This window comes from Oreochromis niloticus, linkage group LG4 (genome assembly GCF_001858045.2).
Source record: "Oreochromis niloticus isolate F11D_XX linkage group LG4, O_niloticus_UMD_NMBU, whole genome shotgun sequence".
Classification (NCBI taxonomy): Eukaryota; Metazoa; Chordata; class Actinopteri; order Cichliformes; family Cichlidae; genus Oreochromis; species Oreochromis niloticus.
This window is the reverse complement of record NC_031969.2, coordinates 16,076,317-16,092,963: the sequence shown is the minus strand read 5'-3', so window position 1 is coordinate 16,092,963 and position 16,647 is coordinate 16,076,317. Positions and strand designations below refer to the sequence as shown.

Sequence of the window (16,647 nt, the reverse complement as noted above, 5' to 3'; positions counted from 1 at the left end):
CTGCCAATCTGCTTCAACAATGCCTCAAGTCTGCTACCCATGAATTTCCTACCTATATTCAGCAATAGGCAAATCCTGATAGCTGCCTTTCTGGGAAACTAACTAAACTCATAAGAGGGCCAGAAAAAAGCAATACTCCTTATTGGCTACGAGATCTACCCCTTGGAATCTCTCTAAATTCAAATTAGGCTTTGTAACAATTTGCAAGGTATGTCCTATGCACGTCCTCTTTCTGTCCGAAGCTATTCACAATAAAAACCCTAAACATATACACAATACAATTACTTTGCTCTTTGAGTAGTACAGGTTACTCTTATTGATAATAAACAATTGCAGAGGCATGTGGAAGCAATTTACAACAAAATGTAGCAGTTTAATAAAATCTCTTTTTGTTTTTGGTCCTTATAGCAAGTTTTTAATCTAATAAAATTGTAGATAATATTTAATATACTGCATTTTTTCTCTAAGAAAAAACATCTCTGTAATATTTCTATTATTAGCATAAAGAGAGGGCACTGCTGTTGGGGCTGCATAAATGAATCTGAATTGAATTAAACTTAACTGATTTAAATTGAAGTCCAACAATATTTATTTCTAAAGATACATTTTCATTGTTGATATAAAGCATGACATTCAGTGCTAGCTTTTCTAATCTGATTTGAGATTTGAGAATGGTTAAAAGACCAGAATCAGCTGCCATCAGAAGGTCATTAGTAATCCTTAACAAAGCAGTTTCTGTACTATGATTGGGGCGGAAACCAGACTGAAATTGTTCGTAGAGATTATGGTCATTGAGGTATGAGTGAAGCTGGGAGGCAACAACTTTCTCAAGGATTTTCGAAATAAAGGGGAGGTTTGATATAGGGCGAAGATTCTCAAAATGATTGGGATCTACACCAGGCTTTTTGAGAATTGGAGTGACAGAAGCAGTTTTCAGGGATGGAGGAATAATTCCAGTGTTAAGGGAAGAGTGGATAATACTAGTTATGAGAGGAGCTAATGAGGGAAGACAGGCTTTAACTAACACAGTGGGAAGAGGGTCGAGCTGACAAGTGGATGATTTTGATTTTTGAATAAGATTTGATACATCAGCTATGGAGGGAAGAGTAAAACTTGAAAATGACTGGGAGGAAGACAGTGAGGAAAACAAAGTCTACTTCACAGTTAGAAGCTCCTACAAAGCTAAGTTGTTGGTGGATATCAGCAATTTTATGAGTGAAAAAAAGATATAAGAGAGTTGCAAAAGTCAGCAGAGTCCATATGAGAGGGGAATGAGTCCGGAGGTTTTGTAATTTTACTAAACAATGAAAAGAGAGACATGCAGTTACCTTCACTAGAACTGATTAAACCAGAATAGTATGCAGATTTGGCTGAAGCAATGCAGTCCTTATACAACAAGATATTTCTTTGTGTATGGTAAGTCCGGTTTTCTTGAACAGACGTTCCAGTCCTTTAGCTTTGAGATGGCGCAGGTTAAGAGTAAACCATGGTGCTGTCATGAAACGCTGTGTGGCGGGCAGGAGTAGGAAAATATGCAGGCGCTCAGACTCAAGGTGTAAACTCAAAGTCACAGCTTTATTGGCTGGCAGGGAAAAAGGCATACAAACTAAACTAAACTAAACTAAACTAAACTAAACTAAACTAAACTAAACTAAACTGGGAAATATAAACTTACACTTGACGGAGAGGCACACGAGGAAACACACAGCTTGAGGGACAACGCGACACTGACTCAGAGAAACACAGGGTTTAAATACATTGGGAAGTGACGAGGGGAATGACACACAGAAGGAGAGCACAGCTGGGAGAAATCAGGACTGACGAGACGAGGGAGCAAAGCAGGACACATTTACATAAGACACGGACCTTCAAAGTAAAACAGGAAGTATGACACAGACACGAACTTGGCACAGTGAAGACAGCAACTAGGAAACACAGAGACATAAACCATAAGACAGGACTCTAAGAACCGAAAGACACAGAGGGAAACTCAACATGCAGACAGACTACACAGAACAGAGGGGACACAGAGAAACACGAAGGGCAAGGGATCGAAACGATACAATTCACAAGAACAATACTACAAAAATCATAAAGAATTAAACATGCTGGGTCAGGGGACCCAGGACCCTGACAGGTGCTGAACGGGAAAATGAGACCGTTCTGTGTTCAAGTGGAGCAAATATGTTAAGAAGGTTATGGAGGTTGACATTATAGTGAGAAACAAGTTCATCTGGGGATGAGGAGCTGTGAATAAATGGAAGGTCATAAATGGCAGATGAAAGATCAGCAGGGTTAATATTACTAATTTTCCTAAATGTGATGTCACAGGGAGTACAGGTTTAGGAGGCTGTTGTATTTACAGTAAAAGAAATAAACATATGGTCAGATTGGGGAAACAAATGGGCTTTATAGTGAGTAGGGGTAACACCAGAACAGCAGACCAAATCCAAGATATATAATTTTATGTATTGTAAAAGCCCAAAACTTTCCAGTCAAGAAGTAAAATCTCTGGAAAGAGGGATTTTATCATTGTCCATATGGATACTGGATGGATACCAACAATTATCAAATTTGGAGAAAGTACTGAGAAATGAGTAACAAGAGCAGCAAAGTCATTTAAAAAATCCTTATTTGGCTTAGGTGGCTGGTACACAGTACATATAATGGTGGGAGTAGATCCAAGGAGCTGTATTGCAATGTATTCAAATGAGTGGACAGGGAAAACTTTCCAGTGCTTGCGGTGAATTATCGCGAGGTTGACAGCTGTAAACAAACTCAGATGGAGTAGAGTCATTAAGTGACAATCAGACAAAGTGATGTGCATATGTCTACTCCTGAGCATATTTTGCCTGTTTTGCCATTTCTGTCATAGCTGATGTGCAAACTAAAGTTTGGCAGTTGTTGAAAAGCAACATTTGATGGCTAATGGCAGTATAGAAGAAACAAAGACAGCTAAAAAAATGTATAGGATACAAATAACGGCACAATTGTTTGATAAGTAACTGTAGTGTTATCACTGATACTTTTCCACTTTACAAATAGCTGCGTCCACAGCATTATAGAAAAGTATGAGGTAAGGCAGGTAAGAATCATTAACTCAAATACATATAAAGTATCATGAAAATATCCTTTATTGATGAAAACTGGATTTAAGTTTAATTCAAGAAAGGTGGTTGGCATCAGTGTGAATTGTGAAATTTTACAATAATGGATATTTTGGGTGGTTGCGATATATATTATGTAATATAATACTAAAAGACAAGGTTTTTAGATGTATACACTGACTCACTCACTCCTTCAGGCAAGTCTAACAAACTGCAGGAACAGATATGTTGTCACTGTCATCATCAGCTCAAGCAGCTAGTGGATTTCCATCTGAATAAAAACAAAAACATTTAGATTTTAAGAAAAAAATCTACTTTTGCTTCAGATCTTTGATATCCAAATCGTGAAAGTTTGCCTACTACTTCACAACTTTTATTATGTAAGCTGTTTACAAAAGTATGACACTGTATAAACGACATGACTGTGCCATGCATATAAACCATGGCACAATGCAGTGTCACATACACAACACACACACACACATCTAAGCCTTTGTTGCCTGGCTGGTGGATTAAGTGTGAGCATTTGTGAAATGATTTTAAACCCTAGGAGAGCAAAGAGGATGCATATGCATTGTGTTTATGTGATGTGCATTTGGCTTAGCTTTGTGCACATTTTACAGCCTATGTCTGCTTGTATTGGGGCCTGCAGTGAGTCTGTGTGGGTTTCTGTGCCTACAGACCAGCAAAACAAAACAAAAAAAAGGTGTTAGACTCTGGAAAATGAAAAAGAAGAACAAATGAACTTTCCCTGGCTTGTTTTAACTGAGGATCTACCGCAATCAATATTATTATTGACTAAGGGAAAGGTAGTGTTTGACTATCGATTATTTCACGCTGAAAGCTTATTTCTGCATTATAGTCCACAGCTGAAGACTCTCAGCCAGAAAACATGACCGTAAATCTGAAAGCATGTGAACATGAGTCTTTTTTATGAATGAAGGCACAGATATACAGTGTTGGTTTGGGTTTTGTTTTGTTTTTTTCATGTCTAGAAATCTGTAAGCTCAAAGCTCAAAGCAGCCACAAGTACCTACAGGTTTTTGCAGGCTGCAGGTTAGTGGGGGATGATCTAATCTCTAATCCGCTGGAACAATTTAGAAGTGGTCTTCCCAGAATCATCAAAGGGTGATCCATCCAAACAGAGCTTTTCGTGTTTCAGTATTTTTTTTCATAAAATACAGTCACTTTGGAAGTTTTCCACAGCTTCCAACTCATCCGAAAATCTGTTTAATTTGTTGTTTTTCTCACTAATCCACAAATAGTGCTCCACAATAACAATGTAAAAGCCAAGTTTTTCATGTAAATGTATTTTTAAAAAACGTAAAAATCTCAGACTCTGGATTCATGGAAATGATTATCATTAGCGACAACTACCATAAAAGGATTCGCTTCTGCTGGAGTTTTATTTCTGTTAAAAGCCAGTTTCTCCTTGCAAAGTGCTAGCTCATATGGGGTCTTTTGATTGTTGGGCGTTTCTCCAGAATACTGTAGCTTCTTTGCCTTACAGTAGAAAGGGCTTTGAGGTGACTGTTGTCGTGATTTGGAGCTGTATAAACAAACCTGAATTCACCCTTCTGTCTAAGCCCAATGAAAGCACATTAAGTGAGGAGCAAGACCAAATGCATTCTCATCTTTTTCTTTGACATTTACCGGTTTTTCCACAGATTGCCAGTGCTGAGTTCTACTGCAACTTTTGTGCCATCTGAACTAGAGAACATTTGTCAAAAACATCCTGAACTAAGGCATGTGCCACATTGTGTCTGCTCACAGAATGTTTTTAAATCCATCAACAAAGTAGTTCCTCAAAACATTGCCTATTTGCCAGATCGGGTTGATTTAAATTTCTTCCTCATCCCCAAAAGAAATTTCATTTTGAACGGTTGTCATTTTGACATAGTGGAGGAAATCCAGTGCATGTTACAAATGAAAATCTGAAATAACAGCAGCAATCCAAAGCACAGCAGAATTGCTAGGAACAGTTTATAATTACACAAGGACACTACTTTAAAAGGGGATATCAGCCAAATTTAAATCATATAGGATTTTTCCTTTAAAAGTACAGTCTCTGAACTTGATTGCTGCCCTCATATTCAGGCCCTTCATTGAGTAATTGGTTAAAGTACTGCTGGCATCAATGACAACCTCATGTCTCAGGAATTAACCTAGAAGCTTAGTAAATGTTGCTCTCAGCAGTTTCTCCAAAACATCTTGACATTTCAAACTCATCTAGGTTGAATAGGGAACATCTATTTTCAGGTCTTTCAAGAGATGCTCTGAACGCAGTAGAGCATGAAGTCATTTCTGTGTTTTTTAGTGGTATGCTTCAGATTCTTGTCTTGTTTAAATGTATCCTACCACCTAGAGGACTGAGGACTCTGGAAAATCTTTTCTTGATGCTGTTAGTGGAGTAATGCCGAGAACTTGTGACCTGTGACAATACAGTTTAATTTTCACTTTATCAGATCAGTGCATTTTCAGTCTTGTTCGCTTTGTGGCAAGCTCCCAAAGGGTTATCACATTTCATTTAGTGAGACCTTAGGCCTCATTCACACAGGCCTAGAAATCGACCAACCTCCTGTCCGTCACTTAAAGAAAATGTGTGTTCCCTGCCTGGTTGGCATGCGGTTGCTGGAGGTTGCTTGAGTAAAATCAGTTGCGTACGGGCTGCACCCAAAACTTGGTGTGACTCTTCTGGTCAAAATCAGACTTCTGTGAAGGATGAAAGACAACAACTTGTCCACAAACACTTATCAATTGCTCACCAAGCAGAAGTGAAATGTCAAAAAGAGCAACTGTGGCGTCGACTTATGCTTGGGCCTTCATGTTCTGGGTCTCCCACACCTGATTGCCACATCTAAACAGCATTTCTCTCAATGATGAAACTATCTATCTAGCGAAAGCTCCATGCCATCTGGCCACTGCACTCGATGTGTAGTTGCAGGATTAATGCCGTTCAGTCAAAACTCAAAATGATCTTGGAAGGTGACTGTGGGCTGCGTCCTGTTTTGTTTGATCAAACTTGCCTGTATGTTCGTGGAAGCTTGATAGGGCTTCTCTGCCACTGTGTTCGTATAGGTTTCCTCTTTTTTCATGACCAGGTGACCAGGAAGCTTAGACACTGAAATTTTGTTTTTTGATTTAGCTAAGTATTTCTTTTATTTACTGAATGGGGATTTATGATTCTTGTCTTGGCCTTAGAGACCCTGACGTCTACTTGCTACATTTTATATATATATTGTTACATATTTTGCTACAGTTTGCTATACAGTTTGTATATTATATATATTATATATAATCATTTTTTCATATTATGCTTGTTCCATAATCTTGTTCCAGATTTCTGGTTTGGGTTGTCCCCCCTAGACTTTTAGATGAGGGGTTGTAAGAGTAATGCAAACCAGAAACAGAAATAATTCATCTTCATCTTTTACTTTGAATGTAAGTTTCAAAAATGCAGCTTTCACTTTGAAAGTGAAAGTCTCCATTGCACCAACCATATTTTCACTACTGCTCGGGAAGTACCTTACTAATGTTTGCATATATAACGGCATTTTTAATGCAAAAAGATGCTTCTCCAGCAGGGTCTCCTACTGGTTGCAAGGCCCATGAAACTGAGGTCTTGTGCAGATAAGATTCAGGGAATTCAGTTAGGAGCGGGTGTACTCCAATTAGTTTGTAGAAGCAGCAAAGCATACACATTTGTAGCATATCTGTATTTAAAAAAAAACTGCTTTTTGCATTTTTCCTGTCTTTAGACTGAAGGGGAGAAAGAATCAAGTCTAAATCATGACAAAATATAGAAGACCTAAACCTGTTTTAAAACTTTATATAAGCATTGCAAATTTAGTGATTTGTCAGTGCTTGGCTTTTCCGTCAAATCAGCCAGAAGGCCTCCAGGGTCTGTCTTCACCTTTTTCCCACAACAAAATACAGCTTAAGTGAATTATAAAGTATGATAAATGCCTAATTTCTTTAGAAAATTGCATTAATAACAAAAATGCTAAACTTCTACTGCGATCTCAACAGATGAAACAATTGCCACTGTATTCAGGTGTTCAGTGCTCTCTGGATGCCGTTTTGTTTTCAGTACCAGAATGCTCTTAACTTTTGTGTATGTAAGAGGAAAACAAATAACACATTTCACAAACTGGGTTCTAGACCAACTCTGTGGCCAAGACATTGCAACAGTCAGCTTCTGTAGGCAAAAATCACACTAATTAGAATGCAAACAGATGCTTCAGTAGAACATGCCACCAAATACTCATCCAAATCAACAGTGCCTAGGCATGCATACACAGGCACACACACACACACAAGCAGGCTGACTAGAGATACAGTCTCTCTGTGAAACTGCAGTTGCAGAATGGGTGACAGAGCTAAAATATTTATACCCAGATCTTAGGAGTCAGTACTAACAGAGGAGGGAAGACGGGGGGGAAAGACGGATAAAGACAGGGAAAGAGGGAGATATCCAAGAGAGGTAGGCTACAAGAAAAGGGGCGATGGAAAGTGTCGCTGTCTGTGAGTAAGAGGAAAAGCAGAGTGATAACAACAGAGAGAGAGAGAGAGATGAGTGTGCAGCACAGATGCCAAATGAATCTAGGGCAGTTCAGAAAAACAAGGCATTATTCCAAAATCCACTTGCTATGTGTGTGCAAGTATGTGCGCGTAACTGTATTTCATTATCTGTGTGTGCGTGTTTGTGTGTAATCTACAAGAAAATATGCTAAGCATCCATTTAAAGTGAAAGTAGCATGCCAGAGGTTAAATATCAAGCAGAAATACCACAAGTTTCCCTTGCGATTAATCTCTGTGCTTTTATTCATCACCCTTGAACAATTGCACTGCTCTACACATCCCTCCCACTCTACTTCCTGCCTCTCCTTCTCACACACACACACACACACATCCACAGCAGGCAAGCGAGTTTTTTTTTTTTTCGCTCCTTCGTGAAACTCAAACGCCGAGGGATTTTGTATATATGAGCATGGGTGTGGGTTAAAAGGGGTGGGGGGGTTGGCACAAACCAAAGATGATGGCAGATGGCGTCCTTACTTAACACACATACAGTGCACACAAAAACTGAACACTAAGCAGATACAGTACATCTTCATGCCATGAAAAAATGACCACATGCATAACATTCATGGATCGTAATAAGCATCCATCCAGACATGCAAAAGCTTAAACTTTCTGTTGAAGTCTGTGCAGATATGGTGGAAAACCAATCACAGCATTTTAAATAGCTCTAATATACTTTTTCTCTCTGACACTGATTTTGATTGACACTTACTAGGTAAACAATTTTATATTGTGTGCGCTTAACATATGAGTAAGTCCATTTTCTAAGACTCTAAAAATATTGCTCTTATGATTCACATCAGTAACAGCTGCATATTGGATGAGTCATGTCAAAACGCCTTCATCCTCTGAGATTATTAAATTTAGAAAGCCTCCAAACACTTCATAAAGTTCAAACTAGTTGAACTAATTTCCATTCACTTTTGAAAAACTGTGGACTTTTTGCTCCAGATCACCACCTTACAGTAAATACACAGATCTGGAACCTTGACTCGCATATGATGATATGTTTTTTTTCCCTCTCTCTGACCATTTCAGTCAGACAACTCACATTTGGAGTACTTACGTAAGGCAGAGAATAGAGTTCTGACCTCATCACTCCTGGCAGAAAACATTTGCGTAGAGGTATTGGGGAATGATGAGTAAAAATACCTCGAGTCAGTCTGCAGGTCTGCAGGTGGGTGACGTGGTAGTTGAAGCTGAGCAGGGGAAATGTGCACTGGCAGAGTGCAGGGAGAGACGGGAAAATTTGCAGCTTGAATAGTTTCGAACCACGCATTTGGTGCATGATGTCAAGAAGAAGGTTTATCGTGTGTGCGTGTGCAACAGTGCAGCTCTGCTGACTGCTTGAACTTTGCCCCTTTACATGCATTACCATTGCAATGCTGAAAATGTTTCTCACAGTGTAGCCAATTTGACATGTTCTGTTCTGAAGCGAGGCGTGACCGTCCATACACACATCAAAACACTCGTGCATGTGTTGCTTGAGTTTGTCACCAGCACCTTCCATCAGACAGACACGCATCAGTGCACCCTCTTCTTTGTGTGCGACAGCCATTCTCCGTCAGAATCATTTTGTCAGTGTCAGGTCATATTGCACCACTTTGTCACTCCAATTACAGTCATAAAGCTAGGAGTTGCAAATCTATTAATGCGAGAGCCGAAATCGGACTGGCCCTGAAATAAAGGCTCGTGTGAGTTTACTGAGCAGATGTGGAGCTCAGTCCTTACTTAAAAGTGCTTGTCAATTCCCACACTGTTTAAAGCCCACTGGCTTTCTGCGGATCTGCATGTGGCTATGAAAGTAATGAGAAAAAAACGCCTATGCCTCTAGCTGATTCAGCTAAAATGACTTGAGCATTGTTTTTAAAGTCACACTGTAGCTGAGTTCAGATAGTGCATAACGGGTCTGTGCCACTAGGCAGCGTGGGACTTTACACTCAGCACTGGGTTGAAAATACTTGGTGACAAGGATTTCTGCAGATTTTCCATCAACTCTTTCCTGAATTTATGGTTAGCTTGACAGGTATGAGATGTGCTTGAACCCTCCTGTGAGAGTTCCTGTCATTCAGCGGGTTAGGTGGTGTTGAAGAGCAGGTTCACCAGCTTCTCATTCCTCCCTGTTCTTTCCCTTTCTTCTTGCCCCTATTCCTCATACTGTAACATTCTTATTTCCCATCTCTACCTGTTACATGCATTGCTTTCCATCATTTCTCCCACTTCCTAGCACCGTTCTGTGTAAACCGTCTGTATTCCTTTCACGTCTTATCCTCCGATACAGGGAAACACAGATTTCCCCCCTATCAACACATTCCCGCCCAATTGAAGTACAGCTAATGAAAATGACTCTAAATCTCTCAAATCTGTCACTGGATGTTGCATTTCTGAAACGCTGTCACAGATTCACTGTCTACTATGTGTCTGAGTTTCTTGCCCAAGGGGACCTCCCACAGGTTCTTGGCAGTGAAGGAGTGACAGTTGTTGTGAAACATGACTGTTGTATTGATTGCACACAGCACCGCAACAGCTGGTAGGCTGAAAAGGGAGCACAGTGTGCTGTGGCCAAGAATTTTGATGTGGAGGAGTAAGCAAGTGTGAATGTTTCCCTCGGGTTATCCCTCTCAGGATCTTTGCATAATCTTTTCTGGTGAATCCAGACATTGATTTTGAGGGGTGTGGCTGGGAAAAGGGAGGCTACGAGAGGTAAATCTGGTTGGGAGTGACAATTGTGGGCCAGTGAGCTGATAAACCTGATTTCCAGAAATATAAACTTTAGGCAAGTCCATTATGAGCACAGTGCTCAAAATGAACTGGCCCGTAATGAACTGCAACTTAGTAAATCAACCCGTATTTAGGAAGGCACGATACTGACATTTACATCTTTATTTACTGTAGAAGTTTACAGAGGTCTGCAATTTCATAGTGTAGCAGATTTTTCATAGTCTCTATCTTCAGATAGAGAAAGTATGATTAGGAAAGGAAAAAATCATTTTTATATTATTATAATAGTTTATCAGTTATAAAGCTAGTTGAAGACCTCGTTGTAATAGGGAATTGAAAATATACAGTACTGTGCAAAAGTCTTGAGCCATCACACCTTTTTTTTTCTTTTTTGCTTCCAAGAGGCCAGACTTTTTTAGATGGTCTTGAGTTACCCAGGCTTTCTGAAGGTCTTTCAAAGTTTGGTACCTTGCAAGCTACTTAACTCAAAAGATGAATTACTGCTGTGTCTACACATACCAGAAAACATGTAAATGCATTTAAAATGGTATCTTTAGGCACTTATTACTAACTAGCTGAATCTATAAAAATGCCAATGATACCAAGGTTTGACAGGCATAAAATAATATTACTTCACCAACCAAGGGGATCCCCAAAGAGGTATTATCCAAAAACTTTGCATTTTTCAGAATGGTGTGCAGTGTGCCCTTGGGAAAAAACTGAAGAAAGTGGACAAATGGAGGAGAAAAGAAAAAGAGGCAAGCCTAAAAATGTATCTAAAGCAGATGAACAATATCTGACAAGCCACCTCTTTAAGAAATAGAAACAAATCCTGCAAAGACCTCACACACGACCGAAGAGGTGCATCTGACCCTTCACTTGATTCATGCACTGTTCACTGAAGTCTCATCAAAAACTCAGGGGAATGGTGGCTGTCAACAAGTCATTATTAAGGAAGGGAAGCAGGGAAAAAAGGCTGAGATACGCTAAATTACACAACAACCTGAAAATCAGGGGCAACAGGTCTGATGGAGTGATGGATCCAAATTAATTTATTTTCTAACTCAAATCATCAGCAGTATGTATAGAGGAGGGTAGGAGAATGGTACAAAAGTGACTATCTACAGCCATCTGAAAGACATGGTGGAGTCATGGTTTGGTGCATTTCAGCCAGCATTGTTGGGGATCCTCGTCAAAGTCAATGGAAGTATGAACCACAGAAAAGTATCATCAGGTGGTGATCCGCCATGCAGTACCAATTAGCAACAACCTCATTTTTCAGCATGACAATGATCCCAAAAACATTGCCAATGCAGTAAAAGTGTAGCTGGATAGGAAAACACACAATGGAAAACTATAAGTCATGGACTGGCCTCCCCATAACCCGGACCGCAACATCACTGAAGCAGAATGGGATCATGATCACAGAGAACTGAACAAAAGACAGTCAGCATCCAAAGAAGAGCTTCTAATTTCCTTAAAGAAGGCTGGAAAATTACTTATAGGAATTACAAGAAAGCTTGCCCAAGAAAGTGATCATATAAAATACTGACTTTCAACCCCATTAGAATTGAATAGAATTTCAATAAATTTTCGTACTTATGTCCTATTTTCCCAGCAAATAAAATAAAATACATGTGTTTTGTAACTGTAGCAAAAACAGTAAAAAGCAAATTAAAATTATGGCATCTGTGAAACTAATAATGTGTATGTATGTCCCCTTGTCATAGGAAGTTTCAGTCCTGTGTTTTAAATGCTACATTTCTTGTATACTGTTATCAATAAGGCTGAATTTGTATCTACAGCTCGGAGTCTAGAGTTGCAAAATGGCAACATCTCAACAAAGTCGGCTGTGAGATAGCAGTAGTGATTTAGTAGCAAGGCAGCTAAGCAGTCAGTCACGCTCCCAGCCATCTGGGTTCATATCCCATCAGTAATAAGAAGTGCACACTATACATGTCGTCACATATGTACAACATTTTTCATGTATTTAATCTCCACATTAGTGTGTGCTATTAGACTGGCCATATGGAATAGAAAGAGAAAAAAGAATGTCCTTTCTCTCTGATAGCAAATATTATGTTTTACACCTAGACTTTACGAAAAAATTTGCAATTAAATATATAAAATCTCACTCATTCATCTCCTTCACCAAACCACCATCGTTTGACCTGGATCCTAGGACAAGATGCCTAAATTAGGCTAGCTGAGCTCTAACGATCTTGGTCTCTAAGTGCTCTGAGGTTAAGACCATAAAATAGCACTAATGGCTCAAGTCATTAACTTTTCAATAACTACTGAAGCTCCCACCCATCTGGCTCCAGTCCAGTCCTCCACTCACCTATCTTTCTTTCCTCCGTTTTATGCACAGTGAACTCTGCAGTGTCCATTTATAGTGTTTTCATTCATAAAAACTGAAATAAAACTGAACTCAAACTTTTTGCTAGAATTATATTTGTCAGCTCTTGAGAGCTAACCTAACAGTCAGCACCACAGATTTTTTGTGAGTAACACAGTTCAATAGCATCCTGATGAAGTGAAGATTATACTGCAGCAAGCCAAAGGCTTTTGGTTGGTAGGTGGTCATTATTTAGGTCTCCCAGGCCCACCTCCCCTACTGATTTTCTCTCCCCCTTCTTTCTTGGTGCACCGCTGATCTGTGATTGCAATTGATTGGAGACTGCTCATCATTCCTCCAGGGGCAACAAAAGGAATCATGGGACAAATGAATGCAGCAGGTGTAGAGAAAATTAAGAAATGTGTGGAAGCCAAACTGATACTATTAAGGAAAGATATGGGGCTCTCTATAGTTTGACATGTAGCTCTTATGTATTTCTTATTTATTCAAGTAGGTGTGGACAGTGATTGACGGGGCCAGGGTAAAAAATGGGCAGTAAAGGCTTTCACTTCAATGAAAGCTAATTTACTATATGGCATACGAAGGAACCCACCTGCTTACTGACATGTGACAAATGAAAGGAAAAAAATCACAATAACAAAATTATAGCAGGATTTTGGATCCTGATTCTGATAAATAATAGGGTTGGGAGAGAAAAAAGATTTAGTATTGTATTGCCATATTTTGTGAGACGATATTGTATTGATAAAGAGACACTAAATATGTATGTTTTGTTAAAAAAGTTAAAGTTCTCTGGGAATAGTAGAAAGAAGAGGCCTTACCTCACTTGATAGGAAGCAACCTTTCTGCAAACAGTCGCAGTCTGACTTGGACAGACTGCAGTCTCCAATAGAGAGATTGCAGAAGGTTTGCAAGTTCTATCTAATTTATAAATGCAGACAGATTGCCAACATGTTGATATCAGTCTGAATCTTTATGAATAAGTATAACTCATGGGGACTTGACTTAGCTGACTGCTAGCTGGTTATATTCAGTTGGAACAGGACAAGGTTGCTGAGTGCAGATGTAATAGATAAATGTGATTTTCTGTCCATGTAGACAGAAACACGCGATGTTCACTGATTCATCACAGTTAACTGCTGTATTATCAGAAATATATTGCATATATTTGTGAACTTCACCCCATATAATGGCATACTGATGACTACTGACTTCTGTATTACGGCAATAATTGATGAAGTGAGATAACTTTGGATAAAACAGATAATGTCAGAGTTAAACTTTAAGGATAATTTGCAGTTGAAAAAGGTGATAATTCACAATATGTGTTATTGCAATTGTCACAAAATGTAAAATAAAAAATCATGAGTGAAGTATCGTGATAATAATCGTATCTTAGAGTATCTGATGATTCCTACCTCTCATTTGTAAAACATATATAATAAAATATAATAATGTATTCCCCAGTTTTGTGTTTTGGTGATGGTGTCAAGCGTCATCGTTAGACTTTTTGTTAATTATGTGCAAATAATTATGATTTAGGTGTAGCGAAAGCTGCAGCTAATGAGTCACAGTATTTTCATAGTCATCATGCTATTCAGTGAACCACTGTGCCTATGGATGGAGGGTCTATAATCCTGGAAGACGCCATTCTAGTCAGGATGTAGAAAAACAGGATGTCAGAGCAACCCTCCCCAAATTTGCAGCGACACATTCATCTAAGTGGACGAGTGGACCAAAACCATCAGCAAAATAACCCCACAGGCATAACAGAGTCAACGGGGGTCTCCTCACTGCTGGGTCAACCGTTTATGTTTTTTCTTTTAATTTGTCACCTGTCCAAGCCTGTCACTACAAGGAGAAACCAATGGCACCATCTAAGGAAGCATCCTTATTTGTTGATTATATACATTCCCTCTTTCATCATCTAAGTGAACAAAAGTCCCTCCTTTGTTATACTGTGTATTTACATAATGCATGCAGATCATTTTCAAAGACACACATGCGCATTTACACACACACACACGTATCACAGCTTGGACACCCACTACTGCATCAGTGTCTCCAGACACTGTCAATTAATTAGGGCTGCAACGATCTGTCGACATAATCGATGACGTCGACTATAAAATTTCATCGACGCAGGATTTTATTATATAGATGTGTTTGTCCTGTAAAAAGGCTTGTGCACCTCTCAAATGGCTGAAGTCACAACAGAGATCATCTTTAGAATGGTTATCAGCAAGCGTCACTCCAGACGTCTACTGCAATTGTGAATTCATGAACTGAATCATCTGGAAACTTTGGAAACTTTGTTAATTTGGACTGGAAACTAAAAAATTTTTGATTTAATTGGAAGCTTGATTTGAACTTAGGGACAGAAGTCTTTTCCCAGTTCCTATTTGCACATTATTATTTGTTTAAATACTACTAGCGCTTTAATTTGTATTGCCTAACACCTAATTCACGTTTCCTGGGTCATTATTTTAATTTGTTGTGGGATGAGACAACAGGGTGATATTCGCAGGCGGGCAGACTTGAGCAGGTGAGGTACTGGAGCCTAGAACAGGACGTTTCTCCACAGGACACGGAGATAATTATAGTTATTGAAATAATCCCTGACTAATCAACTAATCAGCGAAAAATTGTTTGTGAGTCGACTACCCAAAAAATCTTTAGTTGCAACCCTACAATTAATATAACCAAGTTAGTGATTACAACAAAAAAGGAAAGTGTTGTTCACATTTGCTAACTGTTATCTCGTGCCTGGCAGCCTAAAAATGTGTGGGCGAAAGAATCTGTGCGGTCCATCGGTCAGTAGTCGGACACTGTTGCTGCTGCCGGCAGACTATCTCTCGCTCTCTCTCTCTCTCTCTCTCTCTCCCTCAATCGCTAACTCACACACGCACGAGCACAGTGAAACTAAAGGCAGCAGCTTAAGCCAAAGCCCTGACTGCAGGTAGATGAACAGAGAGGTGTCTGTAGCGCAACAGAGTAGCTGGTCCATCCATTCACCCTCCAAAAAAAAAAGAAAAAGAAAAAAAGAAAAAACCCACAAGCTAGAGCACACGCGCGCGCGCACGCACAGCCAGTTTTATGCCCTGAGCGATTCCCTCCCTCGACACTAAATCCCCTCGCGCACATCTGTCCATGGCGCGTACTCTGCCCGGCCATCCTATCTCCGCAGAATCCAGCATAAATACCAGCCAAGCTTCATGTGACACTCTAAATCTACCGCCACAGATTTTAATCACTTCTAAAGCTAGTCGCGCAGGAATACCACCTTATGAACGACAACTGTACAAAAAAGAAAAGAAAAAAAAACGAAGAAAATGCGCGCTAATACCCACCAATAAAATTCTACTCATTGCACGTACATATTTCTAAAACCCAACTTTGCTCCACATCGCGGATAATTCAAACCACAAACAGGGAAAAGCGTGTTTTCATGACCTCATGAAATCTGCCATATGGGGCTTCTGTTGCACCAAGAGGACTCAACCTAGCAAAGCGTTGGGAGTCTGTGGTGCAGGTGCGTCCTCGCGTTGCCGTCGCGTGCATATATTTTATCATACCAGGATGGGTTAAAATAAATAAATAAATAATTAAAAAATATAAAAGATGAAAAGGGGCCATTTTTGTACAGTACCTTCACTCATTTCTCCTCCAAATCGTGCGTCGAGAGAGCAAAAAGGGAGCTTTTTTTTCCATCCAACGTCGCAGGCTCAGCACCACGGCGGGAGTGGATAAGTGAGAGAGAGGGAGAGAGAGAGAGAGAGAGGGAGGGAGGATGCATAGCCTAGACCTCTGCGTAGAGTAATATAGTCCAACTGCAGTGGGCATCTGCCTCTACAACTGGCTTCATTTTCAGTACAG

At 39.6% G+C, this 16,647-nt stretch overlaps 1 protein-coding gene across 3 annotated transcripts in view; it reads right to left on the bottom strand.

The window, feature by feature from the left end:
- The window catches only part of elfn2b (extracellular leucine-rich repeat and fibronectin type III domain containing 2b), a 74,783-nt gene extending 58,136 nt beyond the window's left edge, over positions 1-16,647 (bottom strand). For 2 of the 3 annotated variants that reach the window (XM_019357965.2, XM_025906927.1), the window contains exon 1: positions 16,421-16,647. The gene's annotated coding sequence lies outside the window, so the exon portion shown is untranslated. Of the gene's footprint in view, positions 1-1,328; positions 1,612-16,420 lie in introns of those variants that run through there. The other variant, XM_019357966.2, reaches the window with a different exon arrangement.